The sequence below is a fragment of the Halichoeres trimaculatus genome, unplaced genomic scaffold (assembly GCF_033239565.1).
Source record: "Halichoeres trimaculatus isolate MK-OKI-2021-1 unplaced genomic scaffold, fHalTri1.1 fHalTri1_scaffold_15, whole genome shotgun sequence".
Taxonomy (NCBI): Eukaryota; Metazoa; Chordata; class Actinopteri; order Labriformes; family Labridae; genus Halichoeres; species Halichoeres trimaculatus.
In genome coordinates this window covers 16,603,552-16,621,970 of record NW_027437193.1, presented here as the reverse complement: position 1 = coordinate 16,621,970, position 18,419 = coordinate 16,603,552, and positions in this window count along the sequence as shown.

Genomic DNA, 18,419 nt, shown 5'->3' with positions numbered 1-18,419 from the left:
GGGCTGTTGATGTTGCTAACGTATAGCCAGCTACTACAATGTTAGCTTGATGTCACACTTCAAACCATAGCACTACATAACTGTACTGATAAATACCTTACCTCGGCGTGTTGTATCCAGTAAAAAGTTGTCTTGAACAAAGAAAATTTGTTCTGAATCGATCTCCATTTAATTCCAAATCACACACAGGCCTCACTAAAAGTAATTTACAACAGTGTGCGTGTGGGCCAGAAGGTGGCGAGGGAGTGCAATTAAAACAGATCCTCCTCGCAGCATCTTTGATGTCTGAAATTACTGCGGTACAAGTCAAAGTTATTTTCTGCACACAGTTAGTACAAAGTTATTTTGAAAATGTGATATACTTAGTAAAGATATCAGATGAGTCTTATGCGGTTGCCAGTAGTTGTTGATTTGCAAAGGCCAAAACGCACAGCCACAACATAAATGTAAATGCCACAACTCAACAGGAATACAGCCACAACAGAAGTAAAAAAGAGACCAGAAAACAGAAACAGAAAAGTTTTGAAAGTTAGTTAATCATTGTTTTCTTTTTTAAACCTCAGCTATGGCAAATGTGTTTATGAATATAGCTATAATGCAAATGTTATGGCAGGTTCTCATAGCTAAATATAAGATAATGTATAATATATTTGACAGAGCAGAAAACAGGAAGCGAGGTTTATCTCTGCTTGATACCAACTAATACCTGCATTACAATTCAAATTCAAAGGGAGAAGGAAAGCCTTAAATTATCTCATTTTTTATATGGATGGAAATAAAACCAGAGTTTTACTGAGTGAAAAAAATAAAGGTTAGTAATAAGATTGGGATATTATCATGCATGTAATGACAGACATAGTGTGACCTGCACTGCTCTTGTATTTACATTTCCAGGCAGAGACAATGAGTACTTTTATGGAGCAGTATAAATGTACAGTCTGCAATTTTTTTTTCAGTAGTGATTCAATTTTTGGCTTGTTTGGCAGCATAAGGGGCTGCACGGTGGTGCAACGGTTAGCGCTGCAGCCTCACAGCAAGAAGGTCACCGGTTCAAATCCCCACCTCGGCCGGTGGGCCTTTCTGTGTGGAGTTTGCATGTTCTCCCTGTGCATGCGTGGGTTCTCTCCGGGTACTCCGGCTTCCTCCCACAGTCCAAAAACATGCAGGTTAATTGGTCACACCAAATTGTCCCTAGGTGTGAGTGTGTGCGTGCATGGTTGTCTGTCTATGTGTCAACCCTGCGATTGACTGGCGACCAGTCCAGGGTGTACCCTGCCTCTCGCCCAATGATTGCTGGGATAGGCTCCAGCCACCCACGACCCTAAACAGGATAAGCGGTATAGAAAATGGATGGATGGATGGATGGCAGCATAAGCTCCCATGAGCTTACAAGGCACTGAAAAATAAAACAGACAAGTGCAACAATGGATTAAGTGAGTGCTAATATGTTGTGAGCAGATTGGAATCCTGACAGGAAGATAGGGACCCTGACGTGAAGTGGAAATGTGCAGACTCCTCCCTGCAGATTGATTTGACACGTTATCAGATTTTAATTGCCGTCACTTTGTTGTGGAGAATTAATCGAGTTTTGACCAATCTGAATGAAACACTAAGCTTAACTGGGTAGCATACAGCAGGAAACTCAGAATGAGTGCATACAATCATATACCAGTGGACAAAAAACGTATTCCTTTGAATTTAGATTTAGAGTTTCCCCTTATTGGTCCAGAGGGGTGCATGACAAGCAGTGACCTTGAGTAATGCTGTCATTCTGCAAAAAAAACACACAAACTTTCAATAATTTTGCTGTGAATGTGTAAAAAAGAGAAAAACAGAGTGAGATAATACATCATGTGAAAGTGAAGATGAATGATGAAATGTGAGTTAAAGAGGAAGTGTGAGGAAAAGAGAAAAAGAGGAAATGTGCATGTCTTTGTCCACAGTCCTAATTAACCAACCTTGGGCCATTTGTTGAAGGACAAACCATCGACAGAGGCAGCCCCATGCCTGCAGGGGACACACATTCACACACACACACACACACACACACACACACACACACAATGGCACGGGAATACACACCATCACTCTCACACACACACAGCTTTAATTAAATTTACAGATGTCAGAGCTCTGATCACGAAAGCAAATCCCCCTCCTCTCTCCTGCCATTCATTTGTCCATCCCTCCTCTTTTCTCCTCCCATCCTGAGTCATGAGGAGGGCCCTGAGCGGCGCGATAGCTAATGCTGCTTCATTCAAACTAATGCCATTTCTTTCTGTCTGTCTCTCACACAGAACAGAAACAAACACAAGCACTCTCACAAAAAGAGAAGGAGAAAGTGATTACAGACAGCTATTGATCTGTTCTGTGGCTGATAGGACAGTAATGAACTTCCTGAAGAACAAACAGCAGACTGGAGAAAGAGAAATCAGCTCCAAATGTCCTCACACTTCAAAGTTTTCTGACTGATGCTTTCATAGTTTTTTACAGTCTGCAGTGACTTTTTCACTTTTGGAGAGCTGGTGTTTTTGCAGCAGATAAAGCTGCAGCACTGTGGGGGTCAGAATACTCAATGAGGCCTTTCAGTGATTATTCTCTTCACCAAGGACATAACTCATGGCTAAAATGTGTCAAATAATGGTGGTACATTTAGGTTTAACGGCTCTTCTCAGTCTTTGTGTGTGCTAAAGAATATACTATAAATGATGATGAATTGATTACTTTATATCAGTGACATCATCATTATTAGAACCTAGAAAGTGCTACTGGGGATATTTGTAAACAATAAAATACTTGACCTGATTTAAAAAATGTTGCTGTAGCTTTAAATGCAAGTTGGTGTGCTTCAGAAATAATACATTTTTAAAGTTCCCTTAAAGTGGTGTCAAAAACTATGCTAAAAAAAACAATTGGAGTCAACTACATCAAAAAAAAAAAAAGCTGTCACTGATTGTGTTTGTTGCTGTTGTTTTCATTATTTTTGACTATACACTCATAGGGTTATGTATAAGTTTGATTATTGGAATGCTTTAAAATAATTTATAGGCCCCTAAGGAGTTTAGGTTTTAGATATTTAATTAAAATGAGATATAACATATATGACATATTATACTGCCATAAACACAGCGCAACATGTTAACACAGACAGAGGAGTCTTACTGTCACATCTCTCAGAGGAGGAGCATTGTGTCCATTTGATATGATTTATAGAGTAAGGTCATTCAGAGGCATCAGTATCAACTTACTTATGTGTCATAACTTGGGATATAAATGGGAGCTCTTACATTTTAAGTAAATTTTTCTATGGTTTTGTTTACTCTTAGCTTGAAAAAGTCCGCTGTTTTGACTTTGATTTGAATACAGAGCTGCGTAGATTCTGCAAGGTGTTTCCAGTCTTAATACTACAGTGTCAACAGTGTAGTCCTTTTGATTGATTCCTCATTTAACCAGCCGAGTCACTCGGTGATCTCTTTAGAGCGAATAGTATCTCCATGTTTGACATGCTGTGAACAGACACCTACATTCACTTAAGTTTTGATTCCATACTACACAAAAAAGGATTCAGGAAAGAACAAAAACATTCATCTGTGATCTTACTTGAGAAACTACAAGTTACAGTTACAATAACTTTGACTGCTGGGGTTAAAAATTCAGTGTTACCTTTACAGAGACCAAGCTTGTTGTGCGACAAAGAGTTCAAGAACAGCATCCAATTTAATTTGGGTATGTCTTTGACAGGGTTTTTTTTTTTTTTGACATTTTGGGAGGAAGGCTAAAGGGTTAAACTTTAAACAGCAGGTATTTTACTATGAATGTCATGCATTAAGATTATAAATCTTTAAATCAAGTCAACTAGGGTCGTTGGGCATCAATTCACGACACCCCCAAGGGCCTGTGTCCACTGACAATGTGAGAGGACACAAGCCTTTAGGGTCTCCCTGCTCACATTTGGAAATAGTTCAACTTTTATTGTACTCACCTTTTCCATGTCCCATGTTAATCCCTTAGAATTTTTTTTCTTCGTTCTCAATTTCTTGTTTGTGATTTGTTCATAGCTTCTGTGTTGCAGAAGGAACTACTGATGCCAACCAAACAAAGTTAAACTTAAATCAAGAAGGGGCAACAATAGCAGAGGTCCATACTTTAAGAAAGCTAACCACACTCAGTTTTTTTTCAGTGGTTCAATCGTTCGATCATGGGCTGTTTCTAATGGTATAGTAACTGGGTGAATGTTTTCTTCATTGAATTAAATAGACAGAAGGCAAATTTTAGGTTACAGTCACTACTTAAGAGCGCGGTCACACTGGCCATCCAAAACGTGCCGTGCCTAAGCACGATTGCCCCCCTGCAGCGCTGTTCCCCAGCTGGAGAGTACGGCAGGCGGTCACACTACCCCAATAAGAACCAGACTTTAGCAGGTATCAACACACACACAGCCTGCCTTCGTCATTGTGAAGCATTTGTTTACATGAAGCACGATCTCATCAGAGTCAGCACAATGAGACACAGAGAGCACTGCTACAACTTTACAGACTTTTGGACTTATATTAAGTCGTTTTCGCCGACACAGCCCTCTGACACCCCCGCTTTGTTTAAAATGACTGTCGAGAGATGCACTCGCAGTCCGGGTCCGTTCAGTACGGTTTGGGATGGTTTGGTACAGTTAAGTCTGATCACGTTTGCGTTTCCACAGCAAACGGTGCCCTCTTGTGGTAGGCGACGCGTAAGCTGGATGCCGAAAGCCACAGCTGTTAAACAATAGCGTGACGCCGTAGCAGCATTCTTTAGACCAGTCAACGGGATGCAGTGTTGTAGCTCCACCTTCCGAGAGCGGATCAGTTCAGTCTGGCACCCATACGGAAGGGTCTCAAAAAAGTAGGCCGGCTCGTCTCGGTTTTTGGGGATCTGTCCCGGGATAAGTCAGTGGAAACGCCACAAAACCGAGACTAACTGACCCAGTCTACTTGGGGGAAACGCAGCTTTAGTGCTATGGTACAGCTTGGGTAAGCTAGCAACAGTAAGGACTGTGAGGAGGGCTGTGGTACCAAAGTTGTGGCCACTGCTAGCACATAAAAAACATAAAATACACTGTTGGACACAGGCCCTTACAGTGAATCGGTATTAGACTCAAAGAAGTCAGTCCCACATTCTCATTAATAGAGCAACATGAGTTTGAAGCACCCTGAATCTTTCATTCCCTTCATGAACAACCTGACACGTTCTCACATGGACGACCTGAAGAGCTAATGAGCTCCATTACACTCTTAACAGAAACCGAGGGAACATGAAATAACATGGTATGGACTGACCTTGCTTCTCCTCTCTTTAGTGAGAGAAAGAAAAAAACGTCTTTCTCTTTGTCTCTCTCGTCACCCCCCTGCTTTATTCTCCTCAGAGCGGTGTCACCATTAATGTAATGGAGCTGCTGGAGCAAAGTGTGCATGTGACAGAGTTACAGAGAAAGAGAGAATGCACGCCCTAAACGCCCCCTGGCACCTTGTCCGAATATAGAAAGAAGCCCATCAATCTTAGTGTCCAGCTGTCCGTCCAGCAGCAATGACATTACAGTACAGCTTCTGTGTCCTGATGAGACCTGCTCGAGTGGAGATAATAGATATTCCTTTTCTTTCTCATTCCTTCCTCTTTTCTTTCCTACAGTCAATCCTGCAACGCTTCTCTCTTTGATGGACAAGAAATATGCAACAGAGATAATACTTTGCTCCAGGGCCTAGAGTCTAGGCAACGTAATCTCAGATATTCCTGCAGGATGCAGCTGCAGACAGGGTTTAAAAGTACACTTTGGTTTCCAACCTGACTTCATGGGAAAACTGAATCCAAGCACATTTTCAAAATGTATTAATTCTGCCCGTCTGCTCTCTCCTCCTTCACGATAACAAGCTCTTAATCCACTTAGCTTTTTTTCCCTTTTTTGTCAGCTCAAAAAACCCACAAGTAGTTTTCAGCTTGTCAGGGATCGTTCACTCCGCCCCCAACTACATGCATAATCTAAATTTTAAAAACCATGCCTCTTATCGTAAATGTCTCCCCTCAAGTGATAGCATGGAGAAAATAAACCGTGAAGACAGGCTCAGATAATATTCAGCTCACAGATATATCCTAAATGTGAACAAACACACACACACATACACACACACACAGGATTTTAGTGAGAGCTTCAGAGGCTGGTTTAATAGACGGAGATTTACCTTCAGGATTTACCATAAGAGCCCTGTAATAAGAGTGACAGAGAGAGAGGAAGTAACAAATAGCAAACTGTGCAGCACTGAGCTGCAGGCAAGAAGAAGCCATGTGTGGAGAGAGCTGAATTATAATTTCAAACATTGCTTCCATTTATCCCATCCTCCTTCATCCCTCTCCCTTCCTCTCCTCTCCTCTCGTCTCACCTCTCCAGCCTGAAGTCGGATTCTGTGTCAGGATGAAGCTGCAGGAATAGATGAAACACTCACATGTGAAATGAGACAGCCATTTTTGATGCAATACTTATGACAGAAATGCAACTGTGCATGTATCAGCTTGTTTTTTTAGGGCTTGGTTGAACTTTGTGACATATAGCACCGACATGAAAACAGATTTAAAGTTTGTTTTCAGAAGTTGAAGAAGATGTTGCTTAAAGTGAAGTTTCCAGATGTGTAAAGTCAATCAGATGCAGAAAAGGATTGTTTTCCAAAGGGCGCAACACAAGTAACTGAATATTAATGTATGCAAAATGGTGTTAATGTATCCCAGAAACTCAACAATAAATGTTACAAACAAGCATATTGTTAAATCAAGCAACATTAAATACACCTCTTGTTAGAAATGGACTTACTTGAACCGTATCACTTTGCTGTGCATGATTTTATGTTCTGAAATAAAAAGCAGGTAGGCTACCACCCTTACTGATTTAGCCATGAAAATTATACTGCTTTTTTTTCTTTATGGCAGCTGGCTTCATCGACCAGACCTTGGACCCCCACTGATACCTCTTCTAATCCTGCCCCAAGGACAGCACGCTTTACCTGGACCCTAAAGCTCTGCATCTGTGACACATGCTTTTCCAACTATGTCTGCACACTGCACCAACCAGGAGTACTTTGCCTCCTCTTTACACAGCCTCAGTTTAATTTCAAAATATTTGATCAATTTGATTAAGTTATTTTTTTTCAGTAAATACAAAGACTTAAAACCTTTTTGTAAAAAAATAGATTTTCTGAGACATCAATAGCCTCATTTACATCTCCCACCGGTTTGAGAAGAGGGCTGTTCATACATTAATCACTACAAAGATCTTGACAGTGGGGAAAAAAGAATCAACTGTAACATTAACAGTACTTAAAAAGATAGGCATAAAGTATCTAATATACTAAATCACAAGGTCAGGAAAGGAAGGGAAAGAAGTAAGAAGCCCAAAGATGAAGGTGGCCATATTGGAAATGCTTCCTTTAACAAACATTGTGAGCATGCAGAGATGTCTCATCATTGCTTCTTGAAAAATCCTGATGTTCACCTATCAACAGTGTGTGGGGGCATTTAAAAAAAGATATATTTAGACAAGATCTCTTTATCATTATTTTTTGTAGCAGGCCTTTTCTTTTTTAAACGTTTTAATCTATTCATAAACACGGTCATTTTAACATGGGGATAAATGGAGAATCCTAAGCTTTTGATTCCAGCTTCAAGTCGACACATAGACAGTCAAAAAATGGACATCATCTTGCTCGGCTTGAAGTGAGGTCTCCACAAAAACTGCTCCCCCTGGTGACTGGCTGCAGTGTAGGTCAAAAAATCCGGCTTTCCAGTCATTCCAGATGGGCTGTGGTCAAACCTTAAAAAATTAATACACCTCCTAGAAATGTTTCTTACGTCTGATTGTTGTGGTGATTTGATGATATCATTTGGTTTTATTGTATTCAAGTCCTCTTTTTTCTGAAAAAATTTGTTTTCAGTAGTTCTACAAGGTTAAAAACGAGGCTTTACGTAACGTTTAAACATGATTGACAGATGCTGTTCTCATGTATTTTTTTCTGGGATTGTAAAATATGTCGGGAGGTAGAGTCAAGAAGTGATTAGACTCCCGAAAGAAAAAAAATAATTATCATTTTTGTCACCCAGCTCCACTCAGATTCTCCCAGAATCCTTCATTGTCCCTACTGCGCAGACTCTGGCTGCAATTGCTACCAATGGCTGCGCCTGTGACGGAGGTATTTTGGCTTCAAAACCGTACAATAATAAATGGCGGAGCCACGCTGTCCACTCTATATACAGTCTATGAGTGGACACTACAGGAACTTCAGACTCTAACTGGCTTTATAATTCAGACCCCAGTTACGCTGTTTTTTCAAAAGAAAGATCTAGATGACTTGACAGACAGGCTGCACTGAGGCATATTAGTGATCTTGGCAACTTGCCTAATCTCGCACCATGTATGTCATTCAGTCACAATCTCTCCAGAAGATGCACAGACCTTCTTCTTCACACCATAAATGCTGTTCTTGTGGTTTCGCTCAAGGCAAAGCCAGGTAGTGATAAAGTCTGGCTAATAGACTTTGCAGGATTTGTAAATGTCTTCATAAAATGCTGTCCAAATGCCACTGGTGTGATTAAAAAGTCACATGACTCTCTTTGGAGCTGCTCTGTGAACTGAATGGGGTTATATGAGGCCCTTAATGATAGCAAGTATAATACATATGTGCCCAGAGGTGGACACAGTTATTCCAAAACTGAGCACTGTAAACTGATAAATGTGCTAACAAATACATCAGTCTAGATAACACTTAATTTTGCTCAAAATCTGGGTGAGTTAATGCCAATGTAAAAACTTTTTGAAAGCCTGATGGATCAGCTCACTCCTGCTGGAACAGAAAGAGTCCATGCAATCCAAGTCCAGCAAAAGCTTTAATCCCGATATATTATGTACCAGAAGCTTCAAGGATTATTCTAATTCTGCTTCAAATTGACAGTTGGTAAAGACAGTACACTATAGTTGCACTCAACACTGCTCGCCGCTATGTGGTACACTGGTGCAACACAGCGGCAGAGACGTGTCAACTGACACAGAGAGAAGAGACAATCAAAGCACTGCTCTCGGTGGGGTCAGGGTTTTCCTCTTGTCTGATCTCCAGGCAGTGCTGGCAGTTTCTGCCTCAACCATAATCCTGCAGGACCCTGAGTCCACTTTCTTATAACTGGGTCTCCATTTATTTGAAGAACAACTAGGTCTGCGGTTTTAGGTTTGCTGTTTTTAATGGCGGTTGGTTGAAGTAAAGTCTGATAACAAAAAGGTGACATCATTAAAGAAAGTGGAATTAATAAATGTTCAAGGTTCTGATAATAATTTTCAGAGTTCTGTAGTAAGCATAACTTTTTGTCCCCTCAAAGAAAAAAAAAGTTTGCCTTTTAGCTTTAACAACAATTTTGAACACCATCACTTTTGTAACTTGTCACAAAAAATAACATATTTCAGGAAAACAGCTGACAATAAATCAAAGTTAGTCTTTGTATTTATCACAGAGGAGGGCTGAAAGTTTATCCTTGACCTTGGAAATCTGAAGTCCACTTTGTCTCTTTTCAACCACATCTCTGGGTCTTAAAACCCAGCCAGTGTATGTGGCCTGAAGCTCCACTGCCTATATTTTGAAGCAGCTACTTTTATAACTTTCTTTTGTAGTGGAACAGATGTGTTTTTGAGTGCATTTTATGCCAGTGGGATATGCTTGATGTTTCTACAACACACTCAAGCAAAACATCCCCTGCAACAGTAAAATAAGCAGCGAACAGAGAAGGAGAGAAGGATTTTCTCTTGTATGGAACCCACTCACTTCATTCAGTATGTATGAAAAGATATATATATGTGATAACCTCTGAACTTAATGTCACTGAGGATGCAGGAAATCATAAATAATTTTGTAGCTGAACTTTTAAAGTTTCTTCTAATAAAGCAGCTGGACAGTAGAGGTTCATGTGAGTGCGGCACATTGGAAACCACTGTTATGCAACAAGGTCAGACTGGGCCAATGATAATCAGTTTATAGCGCTTATCAAATGCCATTACACACACCATATATCCTTTTATATGATGTGTGAATGGACTTCAGCAAGGAGGATGTCCACTTTGTCCTTGGTTTAATGGCACTAAAAGTTGATAGAGATGCTGCTACAGACGCCGTAATGTGCCCGATGTATCATGTTCATCTCTGTCGTCCTGTGCGCGCTGAAGCAGCAGTATGTATGCTGTAAGGTCATCACAGTGACATCACCGGGGCTGTCTTCCTGAAGAAACAACCCATGGACCTTGAGGAGGAGTGATTTGAGATGAAATAATATTCAAGCTCTTCATATCACTCACGGCTTCTACAAACGTTCAGGGCAGGATATACTGTACAAGCTACTTTATGATGCGAGGGAGAGGGGAAATGGATATTACTGACACAATTTTCTCACTGCACAGGTGGGCTCTGCAGTCATGACATTAAAAGCTTCACATGTTGTTTCTCATACCAAAGGTAGATTACATGTAGAAGGTGGCAGGGGGGCTATCCCCGTCTGTTGTCTAACAGTCTGAGGACAGCATCTCAGGTGTGTGATAGCTATACACTGTATAATTATTACTGTATAATAAGTCTCTGTGACGTCACCTGTCTGGTTCCAAAACAGATTTTTGAAGCAGATCGGCTACCCCGGCCATATTGGAAGTGATGGGGGCTTTGAGTACAGCTATGGGGCACCCATCAGTTACATGACCTGAGCTGTACCTCCAATTGGGTGAGCTTGCAATCTTAATACCCCCCCCACCCCCCACCCCCACCTGTATAGTGCGTGCCCAGCTATTCAGACAAGAGATGTTTTTGAACCAGGCTTTAAACAGGTTAATTTCTGCTGTGAAAACTGCTTTTTTTGGCTTGGTGTGTATGTGACTTCCGATATGTCCAGAGCCAGCCTCAAGCGGACACTGGAGCAAAACAGCAAATTTTAGCACTTCCACATTGTCTCATATTCTTAGACCAGAGGTTGCTGTTTGATGATAGCATGTGGGACCCCCCCCATCCTGGTTTACCCTCCTGTGTGACCACTCCCTGATCCACATGGGCTCCCTTATACCTATAAGGGAGCCCATGTGGAGATGACCATTCCTCTGTGAATCAGCTGACAGATGAGTCACATCACAAAACTTGCCTGAAGAAGACACCAAAAAGTTTGTCATTGTTAAAAAAAAAAAGAAGAAGAAAGAAATCATGCTGGTCTTCTTGTTACAAGAACTATCCTAATATATGGCATAACATAAATGGACGTAGATGAACAGTAGAGTATGTCACAGTGACAATTTAATTTAATACCAAAAGGAAACATGCTTCATGAAAATTCAAATGAAGCCACTAAAAGCCTGACACAACCATGTTAACCTTCAGTGCTGAATAATGAGCCAAAGGGAAGTACAAGCATTTTTTTTAATTTATTTATCTATGTATTCGTTTATCTATTAAAGCTTTGTCTAACCAGGAAGAGACTTGTTGAGATTAAAAATATTTTTCCGTGAGTGTGTCCCGGCCCAGACAGGCAGCAGCACAGTTGCAAAACTAGAAAAGCACTCAGAGAGCACAGACCTCCACCAAGCACATTGTGATTTTTGCGCAACACTTTAGTCCTACTTTAATGTTATACTCCCTTTCAGCAGACTGTCTGCTACAATTTGGTGTTAGTTGCAGGTTTGTATGATAATTTGTTACCTGACAGTGTTGAAAATTATGATGACCCAGGACATATATCACATTCCAGATGTTGGTATCAAGAATGTCTGCAGGGTCTGGATCATTCTTTAACATCTGTCAGAAATTATCTTGACTTTGTCTTGTATTGTTTTGCAAAGCAACCAGTTAGTTATATACAGCCTTATCTCACAGTGATAAAGAATCCTTTAAAAGAAAATCCTGGATCCAGACAGTGATCCAGATGACCTCCGAAACTTAATCACTTCTTCCTTATTCCATTTTGAGCATTTCATGAAAATTACATCAAGATTTGTTTGTGACTTTTTGAGTTATGTTGTTCACAGACAAACAAACTCCCCCAAAAACAAAACCTAGACAAACAAAACAAAGACACATTATACATCCATCACAGCATGTATACATGTCCAATACTTCAAAACATCATACATCAGACAAGACTCAAAATAAAGTTTCTCCTGTGTCTACTTGAGACTAGAGGTGTCCCAGTCGGATATTAATATAGGATATTGGTCCGATATCAGCAAAAAAACAAATATCGGTATCGTATCGGGATGCATCTAAAATCTCCGATATAAGCAGTCCATTCCAGACTCCGCTCCTGCTGTTTTTATTTGATTTATTTAGGTTATTTTCTGGGTCTTCTAATTTATTCTTTATTTTATTCAATTACTAGTATTTTTTATGTTTAATGTTAATTTCTGTTACCCATTGGTTAATAATAAATGGATCAGTTTTTCCTCATACCTACTGTTGCTGACTACTGTTCTTTGTTTGAATAATATCACTCAATCAAGCCTTTTCTAACATGACAGACATACTACAAAATAAGTCTTAAAAGTATGTATGTTTAATGCTGATATCGTATCGGATTAATATCGGTATTGGTCAATATTCAATGCTGCAGTATCGGTATTGTATCGGAAGTGAAAATGTAATATCGGGACATCCCTACTTGAGACTGGCTCAAAAACTAGTACACCGTGCGAACATATGAATTAGGATGCCTGTTTTTTAGCAGAAATAAAAATGTTTATGGCCTTATGAGACTGAAGTTAAGGGTTAGTTCAGGCAGGCAACAAAGTCAAGCTCAGCCCACAGTCATCCATCCATCCATCCATCCATCCATCCATCCATCCATCCATCCATCCATCCATCCATTCATCCATCCATCCATCCATCCATCCATCCAACGGGCAATTACTATACTATACTAAACTGTTGTTCTCCTTTAAGCATTTCTGCATTGTCTCTTCCTGCCTCAACTTGTCATGAATGTAGGTATATGACAGAGAGAGGAGGTGTGTTCTCCCTACCTCAGGCTTTAACATACCGCGTAGACATGTAGTAGGGCTGGGAGCTCCCAGAACATGGATTTCACTGTGGATACACACACTGATCATTTCAATATATTTTGTATGTGGGCATAATTTGGATAAATTTGGGGTATCAAGTTAACAGACAAGTGTTTGCATCCATGAGTCGAAAGGTTCAAGGGTTGACTCAGCAGTCCATTGTGGTAACCTCAATCTTTGGGTGTGGCATTGCTGAGGCTATGCCTGTCTTTTGTACAGCAGTTGCAGAGAAACTAAAATTTCTCTAATGCTTTTTTTGAGTCAGTATGCACAGTATGTATGAGAGCAACATCACTGATATGGAAAGATAACCTCACCACTTTTCCCACTGCTGTTATCTATACTCGGGGGTGGTATTTAGCCTGACAACCTGCCTTTGAAAGCGATTGATATTAAATACATATTCATGATCCCCCTGGTGTATCCTTCTCATGACCTCCACTTACCTACTCATCTGAAGACAGTATGTGCCCACACACACACACACACACACACACACAGCCTTGATCTTAATAACATGTGCCGCCCCTGAGCATTGGAGCTAACAAATGTCTATTTTTTCAATCAAATCCAATTACTTCTTGTGTGAGATGGCTTGTAAATCAGTGGTATGGGGGGAAGATTGCAGAGCACAGATGCATGAGATAGGAAATGATGGATGGATAAAAGGTAGAAGGAAATTATAGATTAGATGTAGCACAGGGGAAACTCTGCATGACAGGTGAAGAAAAAACAAGAGGTGCGATTACCGTTAAACAGATGGAGAAGATGAGGGCCAGGAAAATGAACGCATTTTAAAAGACAGTAAGGATTTGTACGTATGCATACTTAAAAAAGACTGAGCTGTGTCAAAGGAAATGTGTTTCACTGAACAGCGTAACATATCTCTGGAAGGAAAAGTAAATGTTGGATATTTTGTGCGTTTGTGTGCAAGAATGAAGATCACAGCCATGGCTTTAAAAAGAAGACACCACTTCTGTGGGCAGCAGGTTGGTGCTAGGTGGCCTGTTTTGATCATACAAGTTCAGGGAAAACTATTAACCACAGTTGTAGGTGAGAGCAGAGTACTGACTCTAGCTGAATTTCTCAGCTTTCAAAAGGAAAGGGTCACCACAAAAAAGGAGCTGCTCTCGGTAAAATGAACAGAATATTTTTGAGAGTTAATATCTTACTTCACACCGTGGGGAAGAGGACTGAACTGACCTAAAAACACAAATCTCACACACATCATAGAGTAAAAGGCATCCTTGGGCATCAGTTTTCATTTGGTGTCATTTTATTTGGTAGGAAAATCTTGCCTGCATGAAGTTGTAAACTTTGCAGGTTCTTTTAATGCTTGAAAGCTGAATTCTTGACACGACACTGAGCTCCATCATTTCTTTGCACTAACAGCGTAAAATTTCCTTAACTGCTTTGTTCGCCGTATGAAAATGTGTCAAACATTTCTCTGTGTAGCTCAACATAAATATGCCATTAGTAGTTAAGGTTATAAGTCCTGAGAGTTACATATCTTTAATTTCTAATAAATGAATGTAGTCTCTGTGACATCACCCGTCTCTTTCTAAAGCGGAGTTTGGAAGCAAAACAGGTGGCGCAGCCATGTTGGAAGTGGGGCGAGCTTTGAGTCTTCACACTAACAGCCATAGGGCACCCGTCAGTCACTTACAGTTTACAGTTTCATATAACAGACGCTTTTGTCCAAAGCGACAAACAACACAAGCAAGAATTTAGACAGAAGGAAAACCTAGAAAACCTAAACCACAATCAATTGCTGCAACAGTATACTTCAAACTTCAACAACATTCGGTAGTAGTAGTGCTAAAAAATCATCAGAGCTAAGTCTTGGATCTACTGACTCATTCTACCCCTGAGGGCAAAGAGGAGAAGGGTCAGATTAAGTGCACAAGTGTTCCCTGAACAGATGAGTTTTCAGACTTCTCTTAAAAGTAGAAAGAGACTCTGCGGATCGTATAGAGTTGGGTAATTCATTCCACCATTTGGGCACAACAAAGGAGAAGAGTCTGGCTAGAGATTTGGAGCCGCGCTGAGCTGGGAGCACCAGGCGTCCTTCACAAGCAGAGTGTAGTAGGTGAGAAGGAGTGTAGACTGCATGAGGGACCCCAGGTAAGCAGGAGCCATTCTTGTCAATGTTTTGTGAGCCAGAAGAAGAGCTTTGAATTTGATTCGAGCTGCTACTGGAAGCCAGTGAAGCAAGATTAACAGCTGGGTGGCGTGTGCTGTTTTGCGTGATATCACAAGGGCCTGTACCAGAAGCTGCGTGGCCAGTTGTGTCAGGTAGGGTCTGATCCTCCTGGTGTTATAGAGGGCATATCGACAAGACCGTGAAATTGAGGCCACATGAACCTTAAAGGTCAACTGGTCATCAATCATGACACCCAGATTTCTGGCAGAGTAGAGTTGAGCTGAGCTGTGCCTCTGATTGGGCGAACTCAAGTTCACGTTTATTTCTGCTGTGAAAACAACTTTTTTTTTAGCTTAGTGTGTATGTGACTTCCAGTACTTCTGGAGCCAGCCTCAAGTAGACACTGGACAAACTACAGATTTTTGCACTTCCGCACTGACTCAAATTTTCAGGCCTGAGGTTGCCACTTGGTTCAAACTTGAGTGTCTATCAATAAAACGAAGGGCCAGGTTAAGTTTGCTCTGGTAGATAGATGAGCACTGACAGAATATGACAAATATTCCCAAATGTTACATGTGACGTACAAATCCTACAGCACCGGGCTGAATGTAGATCTACATAGCCTGGTACTAAGCTGAGTTTACAAGGTTTGCTTGTTGACACACTTCAAACATTTTCGCTAATAATATCAAATAAACACATTACCTCTGCACTTTGCATCCTGAAAAAAAATCTGATAAAGAAAAGTAGTGTCAAAAAGAAAATCTGCTCCTCGTTTATGTCCTTCTTAAACAAATGCACGTCAAGAGTCATGTTTTAACAGCGATGGGTGCTAGTGCTCATGGGAAATAGTTTTGATCCGGGAAAAACACTACTGACTCTTGAAACAGGTGTCACTGCCAACGTCAAAACATCCTCACATCACCTTAGACAGAAGTACTAAACAAAAGGCTAGCCTGGCTAAAATCAGACTGATGTTTTAATCCCTAATTGATGCAACTAGCATTGATAGAAAGCAAGAATAATTTGACAGTGGCCTAATGTGAGTGAAATCTTCACAAGTTTGTGCTTTCTGTGTGTTCATGGTTGCCTACATTGTCTAAAGGTTATTAATATTTCAAAGGCAGCAGCAAAACACACAAGTGACAGTGTGTGTCAGTGTGTGTATCCTGTAGGGATGTATTAATCTGCTGAGAGGCAGTGGGTGGAAATGTAATATGCCTGTGTTGATTTGGAGGAACACAGTGGCCTGGTGGAGATAACTGTCTGTGTCTCAGGCTGGCACTGTCACTGCCTCTCGGGGCTCTCTGTCACCTCTGATTTGCAACGGACTGCTGTTCTGCATGTGTGTGTGTGAGGAGTGTGGAGTGGATATGAGCAAGAGGGCAATTAACATTTGGGGCACTGATTGCAATTTTGGGGTCAAATGACAAAACAGGAACAGATCAGCAGCTCCCTTCAAGAATAATACACTTGAAATTAGACATGCACAATGGTTGAACATGACTTAGCTCTCTATGTAATCTATGTTTAACTCAAATTACTCCACTGTGGCTGTCTTTTTCTCTGCTTTGCTTATAGTCAGACAATGCGTATTCTCATTACCGCTGAGTTTCTTTATCTGCTTGTGTTTGAGGTGAACATTCCTGCAGAAGAAAACATCAGGCAGAGAGATACTGTGCGATAAAACTAAATTGTAATGCAGTTTACAGCGCTTATGTAATAAGAAGTTATATCACAAATCCAGCACTGTGCTCGGGTTTGTGTACAAAGACTTTATCTGTCAGGGATAATTGCATCAAACACAAGAGACTCTGGTTAGCAGTCTATGAGTGAACTTTAATATGGGGCTGGTTGAATCAGAAAACAGAAGACTGTTTTTGTCAATTAATATCATAATTTCAGGGGGAAAAAATTAAGAAAAAAAAACAGCACTTTGAATCAAATGATTTAAACATGTATTAAATTATAATTGGGAACACTATATTATATCATGTTTAGTTTGTGCTCATAAATCTAAAATGTTAGCTATGACAAGTTTTGAACTATCCTGTCCTCGTAGCCTATGTGTGTAAGTGCAGCTAGACAGCTCGCTAACAAGGATACAAACTCTTCAAAAAGACAAAGAGCTTGCTTTTCCTGCACTTTAGTTAACTTCAGGTTGAATCCATCACTGTACAACTGACATATTACAGAAAAATACAAAACAAATAAATAATAATAAAATGTAAAAGAACTTCTGTTTCTATGTGCTCTACTTACAGACAAGAGGTCTCCAAGGCTTCAACGTCAAGAAAGTCCCATATTTCGTGTGAAGAAGTTAGCTCTATGTCACTCGGCATGCTCTGAACGAAGCGAACACAAGCTAGCAGATGTGTCCAAGATCGTCTATTAAAACGCGTGCATTAAGAGCGCTCACTACGACACCATTTTCGAAAAACAAAACAAATACAGAGCAGTCACTCTGAAACTAAACTCTAAAACGAACTAAAAACTGCTTCAAAGTTGGCACATGAACAGTTATCAGACACCCCCGCTTCAATATTGAGACCCTTGATGAGCAACCCCATTATCAGCTCGAGACCCTTTATACATTTTCCACAAAGTTGTGCCATAAAGTTTCCAGATGAAGCCGGAGGAGATTTTTCCTTCAGAGAATATTGTGCAGAAATTGTCAGGGTAGGAACAGCCAACAGAGCAGTCTTTCCTAATTATGAAGCCAGAAGTGATTTTTTTATTTTTATTTTTTTAAACAAAAAAAAAAAAAAAAAAAAAAGCGCCTCTGTTGCATTATCGGGGAAGTTGCCAGTGCTCCAAACACACCTCCTTCTCTTAATGCTATGATGCTTTCAAAATTACCGTAATCAAAAAGACCCTAAAAAAGACATGTATCCTTTTTAAAATTTCATCTGTTTCCTCATTATGATTTAATTGCAAATGCCTCTTTTATTGTAAGATAACAAAGTTTGTCTCCTCGTGATCATGGAAAATATTCTTGCAATCTAAATAGTGGTCTGTTATGCATGGTCCACAGTACGTCATGCTGCTTTTTCCCACACCAATGAGGTAAATTGAGAACATTTCTGAGTTTGTTTTTTGCTTTCACAGCCAGAGGCTATAAGCTATAATCATCAAATGTTAAACTGAAAAGAATAAATTAAAGGTTTATTTAATATTTTAAAAAGAAAAGAAAAG